The sequence below is a fragment of the Coenobita brevimanus genome, chromosome 74 (genome assembly GCF_032717465.1).
Source record: "Coenobita brevimanus isolate Jiangsu-jjx chromosome 74, ASM3271746v2, whole genome shotgun sequence".
Taxonomy (NCBI): Eukaryota; Metazoa; Arthropoda; class Malacostraca; order Decapoda; family Coenobitidae; genus Coenobita; species Coenobita brevimanus.
This window is the reverse complement of record NC_137027.1, coordinates 28,523,820-28,529,582: the sequence shown is the minus strand read 5'-3', so window position 1 is coordinate 28,529,582 and position 5,763 is coordinate 28,523,820. Positions and strand designations below refer to the sequence as shown.

Below are 5,763 nucleotides of genomic sequence, written 5' to 3'. Positions count from 1 at the left end.
AGCAAATTGATAAGTTTAAATATTTAGGTACTTATTTAGCCAAGGATGGTTCTTTGAACTTTGAATTCGAGGAAAGGTTAAAGAAGGCTAATCAGGCAATGGGAATGCTTAAAAATATTTGGAATAATAATAATTTCTCTGTGCATACAAAAATCAAACTTTATAAGGTAATGGTTAGGAGTATCTTAATTTATGGACACGAGTCTTGGTACAGCACAGTGACTATGGAAAATAAATTCTTGGTGTTTGAAAATAAAGCACTTAGAAGAATATTAGGAGTTAAGTGGTGGGAAAGGATACCAAATAGTAGAATTAGAGAAATAACGGGAGTGCAGCCGATCGATGAATATGTTAGATTCTCACGATGGAAGTGGCTAGGACATGTGTATAGGAGACAGGGAATAGTACAAGGTACACCAGGGTGGGTGGCACCTGGTAGGAGAGGTAGAGGAAGGCCAAAAGAGACGTGGGTGAGGACAATGAGACGGGAAGCTGGAGATGAGTGTTGGGGAGATCTTGAGGAGTTAGCACAAGATAGGATGTGGTGGTGTGAGTTCATCGAGGCCCTATGCATCCCCGAGGGTGCCACGGGAAATGATTGATTGATAGAGAAATTTAGCAGTGGGCAAGAGGGCAGTCCTGAAAGAAAGCGTATTGTATACAGTAGTTAACCCTTGAAACAAAGTTTTTTTTTATGAAATGTATTTTCTTTAATTTCAAATTATGTCGCTTAAGCCATATTAGACTAGTACTTGCAGTATAACAATTAATATACTTACAAACTGCTTAATCTGTGAACTAATACAAAAATTTCAATATTAAATATATATATTTTTCTACTATCGAATGCGCCAATGTACTGCCATTTTTGTTTACATTGTGAGGGAGTCAGAAGCTGGTATGTTAGAGTTAGTTTCGGAAGTTTGGACATATTTGGAATATATTAGTGGTGTTAGCGACTGTTCCTACGGTTATCTAATATAACAAGATTATAGTTATTTGGCCTAGAAAGTTATGAGCAAAACGAAAAGTGAAAAAGGGGCTCGCTCTTTTAGCCCTTGTTTTCAGTGTAAGTTTTCAGTTAGGTTCGTGTCCAACTTGACCCATAGTAACTGTGTGTTAACCCGCATTTTATGAATTTGAAATATGAAAATTCGTACCATATTCTTAATTTAATAAAACTATTAATCTTAGATTATTCGTATGGAATTAATCATATTTTTTTTTTCTTTTAAATAAAGGCACAGATAACTTCTAAGACATATTTGCATACCTTTTGTCAATATATGCGTGAAATTGTGATTATAGAATTTTTTTCAAATCTCAAGATATTTTATGGATGATTCTACAGATATTTTAGGGCCAGCACCTGGCAACACTGTGAATCAGTGTGGACCCTGACACCGAGGTGGATGAACGTCATGGCTCCTTTCGCTCTGCTCTGCATTTTACTGGCTGTTCTTCCTGCTTTGAGTTCGGGTACGGTAATTTATGATTTTTTTTTGAGATGCGTGATGTTAAGTGCCTTCTGAAATTTCGTTATAGCTCTTCACTAGCGATTTATACTCTCCGCACATCGATTACCTCTCGTGTCTTATAGATGCAAAATACCGGATGTCGATACGGAAGTTTAAACTGAGATACCGTTACACATTTTCTTCAGCGCTTTATTCTGATCATTGCGCATTGATATGCTCTTGCATTAGTGCAACCTGTTTCAATCTTAAACAATATAAAAACGCTCAGCAGTGCAGAGATGTTTTATGGAGAAATAATAATAATAATAATAGTAATAATAATAATAGTAATAATAATAATAATAATACATCGGTAAAGAAGAGCTGTTACAAAGCCTACTATGCCACTAAGAGTAATAAATTATATGTAATATTGCTTGTCTTCACGCATTTACACACACACACACACACACGCACACATTTCCTTTTATTTTGTCAGTGTCATTTGTCCTCTGTTTTTTTTTTTTTTTTTTTTTTTTATGTGTCCGACTCTGGGCATAGGCTTCACAGCCTGCTATCAAGGCCCAGTAGTCCTCCTACATACCATACACCTCTACATGTCACCACTTCGGCGCTAACACCCACCGTCCATACTGAATACATGCTAGGGCTGTCTCATACAGCAGTATATTTCACTTTAGTAGTAGTAGTAGAAGTAGTAGTATCACTACTACTACTACTGCTATTATCATTATTACTATTATTATCATAATCATTTATCATCCTCACCATTATTCCATATGGTAGGGATATAGGAATCGCCCCTGTCCGTCCGTCTTTCCGTCCGGGCCTGTATCTCGTAAGCTACCAGGTGGATTGGCTTCCTATCACACAGAAAGATAGAGTATGTGTCGTAGTTGATGCCCGTATAGGTAAAATTGCCATATTGTCTGTACTTCACGAGCTATGACCATATAAGGAAAAATCTGTCTTGTTACCTCCACCAAGGAGGTTATGTTTTACCCCGCGTTGGTTGGTTGGTTTGTCTGTCTGTCTGTCTGTTAGCAGGATTACTCAGAATGTTATGAGCTGATTTTGATAAAATTTTGTGGATGGGTGGGCCATGGGCCAAGGAAGAATGATTAAATTTGGGGGCGGATCCGGATCCGGAGTATCCCGCACAATATCTCCAAAAGTTCGCAATGAATTTCAATGAAATTTAATGAAAAGATGGTCCATGGACCAAAACGAACTGGTTAAATATGAGGGCGGATCCGGATCCTATACCTACCAGTACGGATCCGGATCCTTTTTAATGGCAATGGTATTGGCGGAGGTATGTGGTCTCTGTGCGCTTTCTAGTGTTATATTTTGGAAACTTCTTGCTGGATTCTCTTCATACCTTACAGAAGGATAGAGTATAAGCCCTGGTTTATTTTACAAGCTGTATCCATACAAAGAAACTAATCTGTAAATAGCTGTCTTGGAAACTACTTGTGGGAACATCTTAACTTCTTAAAGAACAAGAAACTGTGCCAAGGCACAGCAAACCCGTGCCCGGGAGTCATTCTACTGCTGACGTATAAACATAACAGGATATCTAGTCATAGATGTCACATAACATTTGGAGTAAATCGGGTGAAAATTGACGATTTTTAGCGCGCTTGAAAATTAGGCCTAATCCACCTGACATTGACCCTCCTACCGCTAACTGGGAAGGTGACTCCCTAGGTGTAATGAAGCATGTTATAGGATGCAAATTTGAAAGATGCACCTTTAGGTTTTGGTTTCATGTCGATGTGACGAATTTGAAGAGTTATTGCGAGATAACTATATTTGTTTAAACATTTTTTGAGGGCATACAGCCTGGGCCTTGGCCCAACTTGGCCCAAAATTTAATCAGATGTTCTGAAGGTCGTAGCCCATCATCCCTGTAATTTTTAATCAAAATCGCACCATTAATTTTCACAAAAAGTTGTTAACAGACAGACAGACAAACAAACAAACATGGACAAACGTAGTGAAAACAATAGCCTACCAATCTCCGAGCCCCTCCGTTGGGGGGGGGGTTAAAAAGTGTGTACGATTCCTAGTTTATGCCAATACTGTATATATATATATATATATATATATATATATATATATATATATATATATATATATATATATATATATATATATATATATGGGCATAAACTAGGAGTCGTACACTATCTTTAACCTTCCCCGTCTCGGAGGGGCTTGGAGATTGGTAGGCTATGTTTTCACTCGGTTTGTCCATCTGTCTGTTTGTCTGTCTGTCTGTCTGCAACTAATGCTATTATTATCACAACTATTATCATTAATGCTACTACTGTCATTATCGCTACTATTATTATTATCACTACTGCTATTATTGTTACCATTACCACTGCTGTTATTATCACTATTACTGTTGTCATTATTACTACTGCATTTAATATTATTATCACCATCACTACTACTATAATCATCGCTACTACTCTTATCTTTACTTCCTAACCCACAACAGGTCAGAACAACACCACATGTGAGCCCTATCCCTGCTGCTTCCCGTATCCAGACGGCCCTTGTTTCTGCTACCGACGCTGCCCCTTCGGGAGGAAGAGGTCGTCCGAGGAGCCCACCACGACCACAACGACAACGAAGACGACCAGTACGTCTCGAGGTGACCCTAGCATCGGCAGTGTGAGTAGTGGTAAAGGTCGTCGTGAAGCCCCCAGTGGTCGTCGCGCAGTATGGCAGTCGTAAGCAAGAACTCGGCTCCATTATCCTCAACAAGAACGACAAGAACACCAACAATAACAACAATAACAGAACAACAAGAATGACAAATAAAGAACAACAGTACCGCCACAACTACAAAACCAGCAAAGTAAAAAAAAAAGAAAAAGAAACCACAAAAACAATAACAAGAAACCATCAACAAAAACAGTGACAAATATAGTCCTTTCACCTTAGCTTGGGCCAGAGTTTCGTCCTTTTGCAGCTTATTTCACGTAGCTCAGTGGCAGAATAAGACAATGCTACGGCTCTACATCCCTCCCATAACACTTTCTCGTGACTAGCAATTTGAAGGGGTTATTGAGGGCTCTACCTCTCCCCCTCCCCCTTTTTTTTTTCAAAATTCCCTCCTGCGCTTAATGAAATCGCTTGGATGTGATATGGATTACATGAAAAGGTAAACAAAAAAAAAGATAATTCTCTCTCACTCTTTCTCTCTCTCTCTCTCTCTCTCTCTCTCTCTCTCTCTCTCTTCTCAAATATATTGTTCAGAGAGTGAAATGCCACGTCTCATTATCACGTGTAGTGTGGTGTGGTGCGGGTATTATTGATTGGTGTGGTATTATCCTGTGTGGTGGTGTGGTGTGGTGTGGCTAATATTAACTGGTGTGGTATTATCCTGTGTGGTGGTGTGGTGTGGCTATTATTCACTGCTGTGGTAGTGTCCCGTGTGGTGGTGTGGTGTGGGTATTATCGACTGATGTATTATTCTGTGTGGTGGTGTGGTGTGGTGTGGTGTGGTGTAGCTATTATTGACAGGTGTGGTATTATCCTGTGTGGTGGCGTGGTGTGGGTATTACTGACTGGTGTGGTATTGTCCTGTGTGGTGGTGTGGTGTGGTGTGGGTATTATCGACTGATGTATTATCCTGTCTGGTGGTGTGGTCTGGTGTAGGTATTACTGACTGATATTATAGACAAAAATCCAGGCAGCAACAGCCTCCTTGCTCTATTCAGGCTGGCGGTAGAGAGTTTAAAAGGCTGTAGGTCACAGGAAGAGGGAGATACTGACTGAGGGCGATAGTTCCTTATCTGACATGGAAAAGATGATGATGAGGAGGAAGAGGAGAATGATGAAGGTGGTTATGGTGGTGGTGGTAATGATGGTGGATAATGAGAAGAGGCAGAGGAGAAGAAAAAGAAAGGTATTTGTTAGTATTCCATAACATCTCTTCCATGGCAATTTAATATACACATTTTTAAGAGACTGAATGGAGGAAGGAAAAACAAAATAAAAAAAAAATGTCCATGTGCATAAAGACATCCTCCATTCATAAAATACGTATAACAACTGGACTTAAATAAAAGTGGATTAAGTGTTTGTGGGAAGCAACTCCCAGGAAGTGAATTCCAGAGAGTAGTAGGTCTGGAGATAAATGAATTTTGATAAGCAGACGTTCTGCATTGCGGGGGAGAGAGTTTAAGTTCATGGGCGCTCCCAGCTGCCCGAGTATTTCTAGAGAAAAGGTGAAAGGGAGGCACAATTGAAACACGTTCGTCAGAGC

General features: G+C 39.5%; 1 long non-coding RNA gene across 1 annotated transcript; it reads left to right on the top strand.

Annotated features, from left to right (window-relative positions):
• Positions 1–1,385: 1,385 nt before the first annotated feature.
• LOC145407888 (uncharacterized) lies at positions 1,386–4,595 on the top strand. The gene is made up of 2 exons (XR_013898810.1): positions 1,386–1,479; positions 3,988–4,595. It is a non-coding gene; the product is annotated as an uncharacterized LOC145407888 (long non-coding RNA).
• Positions 4,596–5,763: the final 1,168 nt, after the last annotated feature.